Genomic DNA, 12,247 nt, shown 5'->3' on the forward strand with positions numbered 1-12,247 from the left:
TTCAAATTGTGACTTTTCCAAAACTTGAGCTACTCTGGGTTGCTTACCACTGCAAAACAGTGGAAGCACCTTTGAAGACCTTCTATTACCTTACTTTAACAATCAATGGTGGTACAACATACCTAACATTAAAGATCAAGCAGCAGAATGTGTTACATGTCGAGACAGAGGATTGTTGTACAGAGTAACAGACACAGCAGTCCACAGATTCAGATCTGGAGAATGCATGTCTTCCTCTTGCCAAGCCTTTTTTCACATAGCCACTGTTGCTCCAGACTAAGGCTGATGGATCTATGCCTTGGAGGGAGAAGCTGCTGCATGCCAGACTTGTGAGGGTCACTGAATGGACTTTTCTCTGTGCTTTCATTTATTTATTTATTTTATTTAATCAGTAGTCTAACGGCTGCTTTACAGAGATTTTCCCCACTGCGTCATATCAAAGACTGATATTATATTTTGTATGGCGTTTAGTTGAAATTTGACAGTATTAGCATGCAATGGTGCTTTTTTTTTTGTATATTATGAATAAATGTGTTTTCTCTATTTCATGTAATCAGCTTTTATAAAAGCACATTATTGTTTTTGTGTGCGTGATGGAAAAGTAAATGTGATGAACATGATGGGCTGGAGAAAGATGGAGACTTTTTGCCAGGTGTATTTGGCCCTTGCCAAATGCCACCCTCAGAGCAGAGAGGGTGTCCTGCATTGCTTCCCTGAATGAATGCTAATGAGGGCGTGTGTGTATGTCTGAATGTTATTCACACCACATCAAACTGGGCCTGCAAAGAGGTGCAAAACTGGGGCTGGCAGCCTCCCAAACCAAAACAACCTGGAAGAATGTCAGACATTACATGTGCATAGCACACAGTACATGCATGGATTAATGTAGAGAAAAAAATTATATGGCCTATATTAAGAGTGACTCAGCTGTCAGAAAAAGGTGGAGCTGTCTCCTGGTAAACCGCTGATGTTTATGTGAACAGAAAATGCTTAGCTTGTTTATTTTTAGAGCACCACAAGCAATAAGCACGAATGTGGTAATAATATTCCGTTTGGTGGCTTTAATAAACGGCTAGACGTGTTGCTATTTTTTGGATACTCGTCAAAGAAAATAGGGCTTGCCTTTTTGGGTAGAAAGCGACTACATTCTTATTTACATAATTTGACACAAATTTGCAGAAATTACGCCGTGAGATGACACCCTGCTGTGATGGGTTTCCAATATTTAGAGCACATCTTTGAATTCTGTTCAATTTAATGGCACAGTCTTGGACAACACTTGGTCAAAGAAATTTGATTAAAAAGAGTTATGACTGAGATTATAATGATAAAGCATGCTTACAGATACGCATTCAACACAGAGTTTAAACCAAACTTTAACCAGCTTTGACCATGCACAAAGCAGCGCATCACAAGACAGATTCACAAACCAATTACAATCATTTAGGACGGTCTACTTTGCTAAGGTGAGACATTCTCTGGATTGGCTTCACATTCACTGACAGCTGATGGGCAGACAAGGTCACTGGATGTACAAGCTCTCATTTAAAACATAGACATGAGAGCAGAACAGGGGTTAGTTGGGTCTATCAGAGCTGTCAATCAATTAATGACAATTATTGAGCAAGGACGCCCGTGGGAGGTGAGAGAGGGAATGAGAATGACCATGGGGGAACGACATGGGGAACGGGACGAATTATGGAGATTGGAAAATAATAACCAAAACTGAATGATATTACCAGCCCACACATGCAGATGACTTACTTCCCTGCATGTGTAAAGTATGTCAAATGAATACCATGACAGAGTTTGCACCTTGTTTTACTAATCGAACCACCAAAGACATTTAATAACTTATTAGAATTCCCAGAAAATACGACTGAGTACATTATGAGAGGTGTCAAATGAGCCATAAATTGTTTCATTAGGAAAAATGTGGTTAGAAAACATGGCAGTTTTCACCACACATATAGAAACTTAGAAAACACTACTATAAATATGGAATAACTCAGAATTGACACCCCACAGTGTCCCACACTGAGAAGGTGCTAGTGCTTCTGTTGTGCTCATATAAACGAACACAGGACAGAGTCATGCTCAGTCTAAACTGGGAGAGAAGAGGGAGAGAGAAAAAGGAGGGAGGGAAAGCGTTTTGAAATTCTCCAGCTGGCAGGCTTTAATTTTCCACCATTCTAATTAAAATGCAAATTAAATTTATAATTAGCAACCACAGTATCCGAGAAACCACCTTGTGTGTAGCCCAAACATATGGGGCAACCAGCGGTGGGCAGCACTGTCTCTAGGAGACAACAGAGGTGGGTGGCAGGACTGGGGAGTGTTTGTGGAGGACAGAGCTACTGATCACGGGCTGGGCTGGTGACACGGGAGCAGCGCTGTGCTTTAACCTGCTCCTCTCAGCCGGGAGCCCTCTAAGCTCTCCAGGCGCGGTGAAGAAGGGGGCCACAGTTCAGTTTACTCTGCTGTCACTGCCCATGTCACAGGTCATTGCATGTGTCACCTCAGCTAGGCACAAGTGCGACAACCAGCATTGCCGGGGTCAGCTCCTCCAGATCGAAAGGTTTCTGACCAAAATTAACCTTTGCTGACTCTCAGATAATTAATTTTTCATTGATGGCAATTCTTTGTACACACAACAGACCAACATTTCTGTACCCAGTGCCTTTTAACCACTGCTACTTCACATGGTGTATTTTTTTTTGTGTGTGTTTTTTTTCTACATGAACAGCAAACAAGTTGTACAAGGTTGCAAAGAAATAAACCAGATTTAGAAACAGCCACTGTTTCAGTTTGCTTTGATATTACTGATGATGAACCCCTTTGGGACAATAATCAGTCAAGTCAAATAATGACAGGCACAAACTGTATTCTACTATCTTTTGTTGTCCAGCACAAGTTAAAGCCAGGTCACTGTGGGTCAGAGAAACGCTTTCTCCGAGGTGCCTGACTTTTCCACTGACACTGCTGAAACAGCACCATCAATCATCCATCAGTTGTCACAGCCTGAAGCTAAGGTCAGAAGAAATCCATGTCAAAAGAAAAGGCCACATCTTACCATGCGCTTTCGCTCAGCTGGACAGTCTGCTGGTGACACTGTGTCAAGAGACTGCTATCCAACTCTATAGTCCTTCTCTATGACTGACTTAACCGATGAGAAGGTCTCATACGACCTCTTCAACACCCCGATCCCCTTGTCACCTGAGTTCGACCACCAACTTCCATTATGCAGTAAAGTGTCTCGGCTACAAGACGGACTTATCTGGGAAGCTGTCAGGTGAGTTAACTCGCAAAGCTTTGGATAGACAATTGGACATGGCCCTGTGTCACGACTGACACTGTTACCGCTTACATGCTGCTCCCTAAGTGACACATGTTGCTGTGTAGAGTCAAGCATTAACACACTGTCATCTGTAATCACATGCAGAAAGAGCCTTTTATAGATACAGTGTTGACATCAACTTAAAAAAAAAGTTTTTGTATTAAAGGAATACAAACAGACCTTTCATTTGCAGGGTTTTCAGGCTATTACTCCTCATAGGCCAGAGTCAAACTTGCGTTGAGTTGATAATCAGAACACTGGATAAGCTTTTTACTTAACCACATTGTTGGGATGTGACATCTTCCTGTGTGTCTGACTGGGCTGACAAGTTAGACACAAAGAAACCTTTCTGTGAAGATATCCTAACTGCAGTGGTGGACAAAAAAGTCAAAATGATATATGGCTTAACCAAATTGACAGTCACTGTCGGACAAAACCCAGTTTCTAAATATAATCCTCTATTGTTTTCTCCGCTCTAAGAAATGTTCATGCTAGCTGTTTGGTTGAGCCACCTGTTGCCTTGTTAATCATGCTGCGAAGATACTCATAAATCATAACATTCTTCAATTAATCAAGCTGTCAGCTTCAAGGTGAGAGGTCATGCATGGAGGAGACAGAGGTCATCGGTGTGGTGTGAAAGGGTCGTGGTTGTGTGGCATCTCTTATTCTTGGGAAGTGTCAGTAGAGGAGCCAATGGAACAAAGGAGAAATCAAAGTCCAAGGGACACGAGAAAGGGGGCTTGGGGAGGCGACCAGGCACCCACACCAGAGCCAGAGAAAAGAACCAGGGTGCAAAGCATAAAGCCAGTCAAATTGACCTGTCATTACATCAAGAGAGCCATGCCAAGCCGCTACATTATCACACTCACCATACCCTTTTAGATGACAGAGTTCTCGCAACTTACCAGGTTCCTGCAGCACTTCATTTGCATAATTAACAAGTCATTCATGTGTCATTCATTTGACTTCTATTCATGTAGGAGACTTCAGATTAAATAGCATGCACTGTATCTGGTAATTTCAACTGAGTGTCAAATGATTATTACTCTAAAAACACAAATTAGTCCATAACTAATGTATCTCGCCATTTCAGGATAAAAGATAAAGACACATACACAATCATTAGCACAAAACATTGCATTGTGTGTACACTGTGGGTCTGACAAGCATTTCTTTTTTCTTTTTTTTTTTTGGAAGTGTTTCAGGTTGACACAGATATGGGAATGCTGGTTCAACAATGGTGGCTTAACTGGAGCAGCCAGTGGACTTCCAAAATGCCCACTGGTAGAACTGGCACTTTCTTTGCTTCGCTGAAATTGTTGGCTCAGTACAATAGAGAGAGAGAGACGGATTGATCTACTGGAACCCAGTACAGGAGATCCCTTTCTTAAGAAAATTCTTCATACTTCAGCTATCAAAACTAAAAGTGCTCAATGGCTCCTGGATAGTTTTATTTTAAAATACTGAACAATTCGGTTGTTCTTATTAGCGCTGATGCATTAATCAAAGCCCTATTTCAATGCTGTACCTGGTTGAAGTAGAGCTAATTTAAAATAATTCTCAAAGTAATCTGTAAAGTAATCATCATTTTTAAGTTAATTTTATGTTTTACATATCAAATCTTAGGCTGTAAAGTAACTGGTAACTACAGCTGTGAGATAAATGGAGTTGTAAAAAGTATAACATTTTCGTCTGTAATGGAGTACAAAGGGCAAAACTGTACCTCAACTTTGACTCAGATTCAATAGCGAAAATGTACTTAGTTACTTTCCACTACTGAAGATAATGTCTTACCCTTTTTATTATTATTTTTTGACAGGACAGAGAGTTAATATCAAGTGGCAGATAGTGTGAGCTGGATTCAAACCTATAAAACGGTTTGTGTACATCATTTACACCAATTATTTGTTCCCTACTTGCTATAGACTCCTGTAGTCAACTGTGGTATTTCTTTTACATTATTGTTATATTTGTAGGCCATTATTGCAAAAGCTCAGACAAATATGAGGCACAGTAGATAAAGGTTTGAGGTCTACAAATAAGCAAATTGTTATATAGTAGTTCAGTTTATGGGTTCTCTCATTTTCCAAGTGTAGTATGGTCAGAAACAGAAGCCTATGTACTAAATGTGAACTACTTCTATTCAAACTATGAAAAAAACTAGCAGAATAAACTCTGCAGCTCATGAAGGTGAATGAACATCATAAATTTCTTCCGACTGTGGAAATTATTCTTAACATTACTTTCTTGCAATTTGCCCCATTCATTTCAATAAAAAGCATGCCATTTGGAGATACATGCCAATCTTTTCTTGTGCTACACATCTTAAAAGCAAAGTACAAGTACTTTAACCCAACACCCTTTAGCACATGAGGTCACACATTGCTGATAATTACAACATCTGTAATTTCCTATCTTAATGTGCTATACATCAAGGTTGAACTTTACCGAGCTTGACGTGTCAATCTGTTCTATGTATTTCTCTTTGCATTAGTGAATTTGAATGACATTTAAGTGTCACGGATGTTGTTACCAGCCTGTCACTGCCCACTCATCCACCACCTTAGAATTTGCAAGTGATTTTAGTCATTGATTATTAAGTGTTTGGAAGACTAATGTAAGTGTATCCGGGCATATTTAAAACATCTTTAATGAGTCCATGTTACCACTTAAGTCAATCACTGCTCTTTTGTTTAAATGGAAAAAAAATGTGCCAAGATTTGAGGGAGCCACAGTGTCCACATACCAGGGCACACTTATGATTAATTATGCATAAATGTGAGTGCACTGCTTTTTTACTTAAAAACACACGGTTTTAAATGTTTCAGATCAGCATAGGTTTGTAATTGTAGAGAGAAAAAAACAATGATTATGTAGCGTTTTATACATTTAAACCATGTAGGGCATTTATGCACCATTGCCAATAGTGCCTTTTAACAGTTTGATTAAATGCTTTAATCAATCACAATCCCAGCCTGTTTATTAATCACTTTATCAAGCAGTTGATGCATTGCTGCTTTTAATGGACTCCATTTATTTTGATTTCTCCTCTCTTCATCTTATCGAAAGGGGCTCTCCCAATCTGGACAGATAAAAAGTGGGATGCGGGAATGGCTGGCTGTAGTGGCGAGAGCTCAGACAAGCCAGTCCCTTAACTTCATTACAATCACTCTGCTCAGACTTAACCAATTTATTAGTGGCAATATGTGCCCTGAGCGATGGCTAGGTAAACCACATAGCTTAGCTCAGATAAACAGGCACCCATTCATTTGTCTCCTCACCTGACACCATGGTGATGTATGATCCTAATAAGATTAATATCCCCTGGATTTATTCCCTCTCAGTCCCCGCGGGCATCTTTTAATGTTACTCCTCAATGATCTAAGACTATTTCTGAAGTTCTATGTTGTAGAAATAAGAGTAGAAATATAGCAATTTGGATAAATACTTAAACCCAAGCAGGATATAACACTTCAGATAGAAATGTTGGCGCTAACAACCATTTACTGCACAGACAACGCAGCCTATTCTTACACTTGAACTATGAATGAACATTCTTGCCTCCCGGTGGAGGGTCTGAAAACAAATTTCTAAAACAGAAGCTTCTCTCACAATTGCATTTCAAGTTTCTGTTGTATTGAATCACGCATTATAGTAGTCATTGAACCTGTCATGTTCTGGTCAGAAATGACCACAATTAGCAAACAATCCATCTCCTTTTAAGCCCCCTCCCAGCCAACCCCGCCATCACCCATCCACCACAGCCTCTAGTTTGGATTCACGCACGGACTTTCTGTCTCATCCATATTTCCCCCCCATCTGTCCTTCAGCTTCTCCTCTTCTCTCCATTGTGCGCTAAAAAGCTATTGTCTGCATCATCCGAAACTCTGTTCGCTGTTACGAGGCAGCGGTGAAAAACATGAGTGCACAGGTTTGGAACACTGAATAGAAAATTGTACTTAAGTGGTCTTCTCTTGCCCATCACCTCTACCCTCTACCCTCATCCACATGAGAAGGGCTGTTGGGGTGGGCTGGAAGGGGAAGCCAGCAGGGCAATAGCAAACTTGAAAGCAGCCAACATTTGCAGCACTCTTGAAAAACAAGCATTTCACACCTGAAGCCTTTCATGCAGGGCCTCGAGGCATCCCCTTCAAGGCATTTAATTGGCTATTGCTTCAGAGCTCGTTCAACGTGCCCATTATGGTGAGGCGACAAGCAGCCAAGTATGTCGAATGAAAAGGGTCCTTCTCCCAGATGGGCCTAGTGGTATTAAAAACTGCCCGATCACTTCTTGCTGTTGACTGGCAGAGGTAATTCAGATGTATGCACATCTACAAATACTTGCAATGAAAAGAGTGAACTGGAAAAGACTCTTTCAAATACAGTACACTGTCACAAAGATTATAAGATGCAAAGATCATGTTGTGATACGTATACATATATGTACACAAAATATAAAAGCAAAGCAAAGACGACATAGCACCACCTTCTACAACAGATATCTGCTCTAATAAATGACACTCAACTTCAGTGGTCCTGTTTATCAATGATGACATTTGGACAAGCTGTGAAACATTTCCTTGGTTATTGTCAACTGGTGAAAACATAAAAATACCCTGCAGCATGCCTCCACACATCAGACACTTTGATCACTTACAGTTTTTGAAATGAAGACATTTGTGGCTCCCCTAAACATATATTTCATGCTTTAATCTCAGCCCTGGGACGAAAAGGCTCTAGGATATGATGTTCCACTTTTGTTTGGCAGTTCTACCTTAAAGATATGGTCTTTTCCCTTCTCCATGCCATCTGCCATCTGAAGTTTCACCCATATCAGCCTGAGGCATTGGCAATGTTTTTGAGGGCACCCTGACTCCCCATGGATGGACAGCCTTGGGGGAACCAGATAAAGTAGGTGTTTAGTCTCTGGGCTGCTGATGAGGAAGGGATTGGCTTTGAGCTGGGTTGGGACTCATGGGAAATCTGGCGTGCAAACTAATTACGTTGTGCTGCCAAACTGCCTGTGATTACAAAATGGAGAGGCGGTGAAGGTGGAGCTTAGACTTTATCAATTGCCCTACCATTTCTTTTTAAAGAAAACAGCTAAAGCTAATGAGATTATTTAACGAGATGTTCTTTTTGTTTACTTGTTGTCTTAATTTTATAACAATTGTGAGAGACAGACGGATGGATAGATGGATTACAAATAAATTTAAAAAATCTCATAAGAAAAAAAAAGAAAGACCTATGTAATAATCCAGTAAATTGTGTTACCTGAAAAATCTTAATTCTCAGGATGGTTCAATAACAGCAAATATCTAATTACTTCTGCCATGTTTCCCCACCTGCCTGTCACACTTTTGGAGAAAGCCACTTAAAAACAGGTTAGTTCACAAATGATCTGCTATATTTGTATTAACGCCTCAGCTGGTGGCACAGACAGCCCCTGACGAAACGCACCAGACAAATCATTAAAAGGTACAATGGGCTAGTAGTTCACTTCCCTCAACATGGACTAAATCAAATTTCAGGCTCAAAATCTGAATATCTGTACAAAAAAAAAAACAACAAAAACTTGATTAATACTTTTAACACTACAACGTGTTATAACTGATTGAAGTCTAGCTTACATTCAAAAAATATTTGTCTGTTTCTTACTAAATGAATGATCTCATTCTAGATTAATTGCCAAGTACAGTAGTATTACACATTTTATTCTATCCTTGAGCATTTGTAGTGCTAATAGAAATAATTTAATGTCTTTATAGTCTTTATGTAGCACTGAATGTATGTGTCAACAACACTTTTTTTTCCATCATTATGAGGAAAGTGAGGAAATAGTAAAAAAAAAAGAAAAGAGAAAAAGGTGTCTAAGGGCGCCAATTGTGCAGATCCTTGATGATGTGTTAAGAATCTTACAGCTAAAGAAACCTCTCCATTTTCAAAAACCCCTGTGTTGTCACGGCGCAGGTGGAAGGTTGCAATAAAGCAGAGCAAGGATGCTTATAATGGGAGATAAATCTTCTATGTTGCCTCCATTATTTTTATTACATTATGTTTCATTACATATGAATGTGCTTAGCAGATGTCTCAAAGCATTGTGACTTACATAACTTATATTCGAGCTCATAACCCATTTATACAGTGGAGCATGTCACCAACTCAGATGAGGAACATTTGTCAAGGATGGAATGACAGCACACAATGAAGCAATATCATCCTTTAAAATAACTTCATTTATTCGTTCTCCCTCGCTCATTCGCTCGCTCTTTTTCGCTCTCTGATAGAGGACTCAGCGTCTTGTGGGTTAAAAGAAAGGAACTGATTTTATAAGGGAACTGTAGGCACAGTCATGGATCTAATCATCATGGGGGGATGCAGGTAACATCAGTCAGTGACATGGAGCAACATGATATCAGACACAGAATAGATCACTGTCTGTGTGGTATACATAGCACCACTCTTCCTGAGACCTCATCCTTCAAAGGGGCAAACTGGTTGTGGTTAGGGAACTGAACTTGGTACAAGAGGGCTGCAGGTTCAATATCTCCAGTCAGACACTGAGCAAGATACTTAACCTGAGCTGCCTCAATGAACATCCCAACTAATAAATAGATGGCATATAAAATGTCAGCGCTGGCAGAAAGAAGCACTGCAACAATAATAATAATACACAGCTAGGACTCTGCATCTCACAACATTTGCAATCTATTTATATAAATGCAGCATTAGAAGATATTTCCTTAAACGTATGCACAGCATATAATGCATTACAACTGATAATGAATATTTACTCTTATTTACGTCGTCCAATTTGTTTTACGCCGTATCATTACTCTTAATATGATTTATTCATCCTTTGTTACGACGACTGTTCAGTTGTTAGAAATTGGTTTGGCATTATTTTGTCAGATTTTCTGATATCTGTCTTCTTTTATTCTTGGAAGCACTTTGAGCTGCGTTTATGTATGAAAAGAGAACTATACATAAATGACATTATTACCTGTTGTTGTTATTATCAAGTTAACTACCTGCATGACAGTTAAACCCTTGAGTAAGGTATAGTCTCTTTTCTGTACCTTGGCTCTCAAGTTTCTGTCCAATGTTCACAGAGCAAGGGGAAAAAAAATCAATAAACCAACAGGACAGCTAGTCTCGGAGGATTTCACTTTGGATTAAGAATAGAGGGAAAAAAGAACAGAATGCAATACTGAGATTGCATTATGACATTATTATCAAAATCCTCATTGATTACTGATGTGTAAAAATAAAAAGGTAATCCTACAAGTAGTAATTGAAACGAAATCCAGCAGCTCACTGTTCGACTGGGAATGATAGCCAATGACATGACATTAAGCAACGTGAGACAAGGGGCAGTGGTTTAAGTGATCTGGCAGGCGGTACGATGCCCTCCTGTCAGGATCGATCAGTCCTGCTGAAATTTAGAGCAACACTCTAAATTGGTCTTAATGGTGTGTTTCATCCTCCAGTCTCCTCCACACATTGACAGGGAGCCAGTGTCCTTCATCACGCCGGGTTCCTGCCCTCCCTTTCAATCTGGGCATACCACTGATCTCTGCTCTCCAAGGAGAGGGAGCAAATCGGGCCAGGGGCACCCACGGCATCGAGTGGCTTACATCCCACCTCGGATAGTCAGGGAGGTTTCCCCTTTTAAGGCGTTAAAATAGCCTGTAAAACAAGCTTCAAGCCCCTACTGTGTGCCAAGAAATTTTCTGATCTGATCAAATTCACTCCTTGACTGTATGAATTAGCAAATGGCGTGGAAGAGCATACATAGAGTCACCAATATGAACTAAATGTGTATACAGCTGTGGCTCCTGCCTCGATCTTTAACGGAGAAGAGCCATACGGGCCACAAAAAGAAAAAAGGAGAAAGAAAAAAAAGCCCCCTATGCCCCTTTCCCACTCTGTTGGAAAGTAATCTGCTTACATCATTAGGCTAAGCTTGCTGAAACAAATTACCAGATGTTGTGTTCCTTTTTCTCCCGTCTTTTTGTCAGCATTAAAATACTCTCCGCCATCTTTCCTCACTAGCGCCCCCTCCTCTCCAACACCTCTACACAATAAGACCATTTGCAAATAAAAACAATCAGAAAAAGAAAAGTCCCTCCCGCTATTCACAACCCCTATCTGGTCCTTCCATTTTTGGGGCGATCCAGTCATGTAGCGGCTAATAACCTGAACAGAGAAGAAGAGAATACCCAGGGAAAAAAAGAAGAAGAATGAACTGAAGCAATTGAGGTCCCCCACCCGTGGTTGCACTTGGTAGGGATTTTTGAGGGTCTAGTTTAGCTTATCACATTATAACCCATTTAGAGATAAAGACATGTCCCAGTGCTTATTATAACTCTGTAGCATGCTGAGCATGCAAACACATATTTCAATCAGCCTCTCTTTTAGATATTTCTAAGAGCAGATGTAACATTAACTCCAAAGTCAATAGAGAAGAATTAGGGAATGTGTGCAATGTCCTTGAAACAATTTTAAACTATTATATTGATATTGACACCAATGACACATTATTTCTTCCAAATAACAATAAATAAATAAAGTAGGTTTTGTAAATTATTCTATATTTTGTCTATTCTAAAAATCTAACAATTCTTTAACCAATTAATAAATGACCAAAATGGCCATAATTCAGAACATATTGTTCGTACTGATTATGTAAATAAAAATAATCATAATAGTAGTTTTTTTGTTTAATTATTTATGTTTTATTTTGTGGAAGATATTATTATTATTATTACTATTATTATTACTATTATTACTATTATTATTATTATTATTATTATTATTATTATTATTATTATTATATTATTTTTATACATTTAATAAAGTCACCATTATTATTATTTTATGTATTCTGTTGAGATTTTCATTTTGTAT

The 12,247-nt window shown here is 39.3% G+C and overlaps 1 long non-coding RNA gene across 2 annotated transcripts in view; it reads right to left on the bottom strand.

Moving 5' to 3' along the window:
* The window catches only part of LOC113744172 (uncharacterized), a 69,655-nt gene that overhangs the window by 27,573 nt on the left and 29,835 nt on the right, over nucleotides 1–12,247 (bottom strand). The window lies entirely within an intron of this gene.

This window comes from Larimichthys crocea, chromosome XXI (assembly GCF_000972845.2).
Source record: "Larimichthys crocea isolate SSNF chromosome XXI, L_crocea_2.0, whole genome shotgun sequence".
NCBI lineage: Eukaryota > Metazoa > Chordata > Actinopteri > Sciaenidae > Larimichthys > Larimichthys crocea.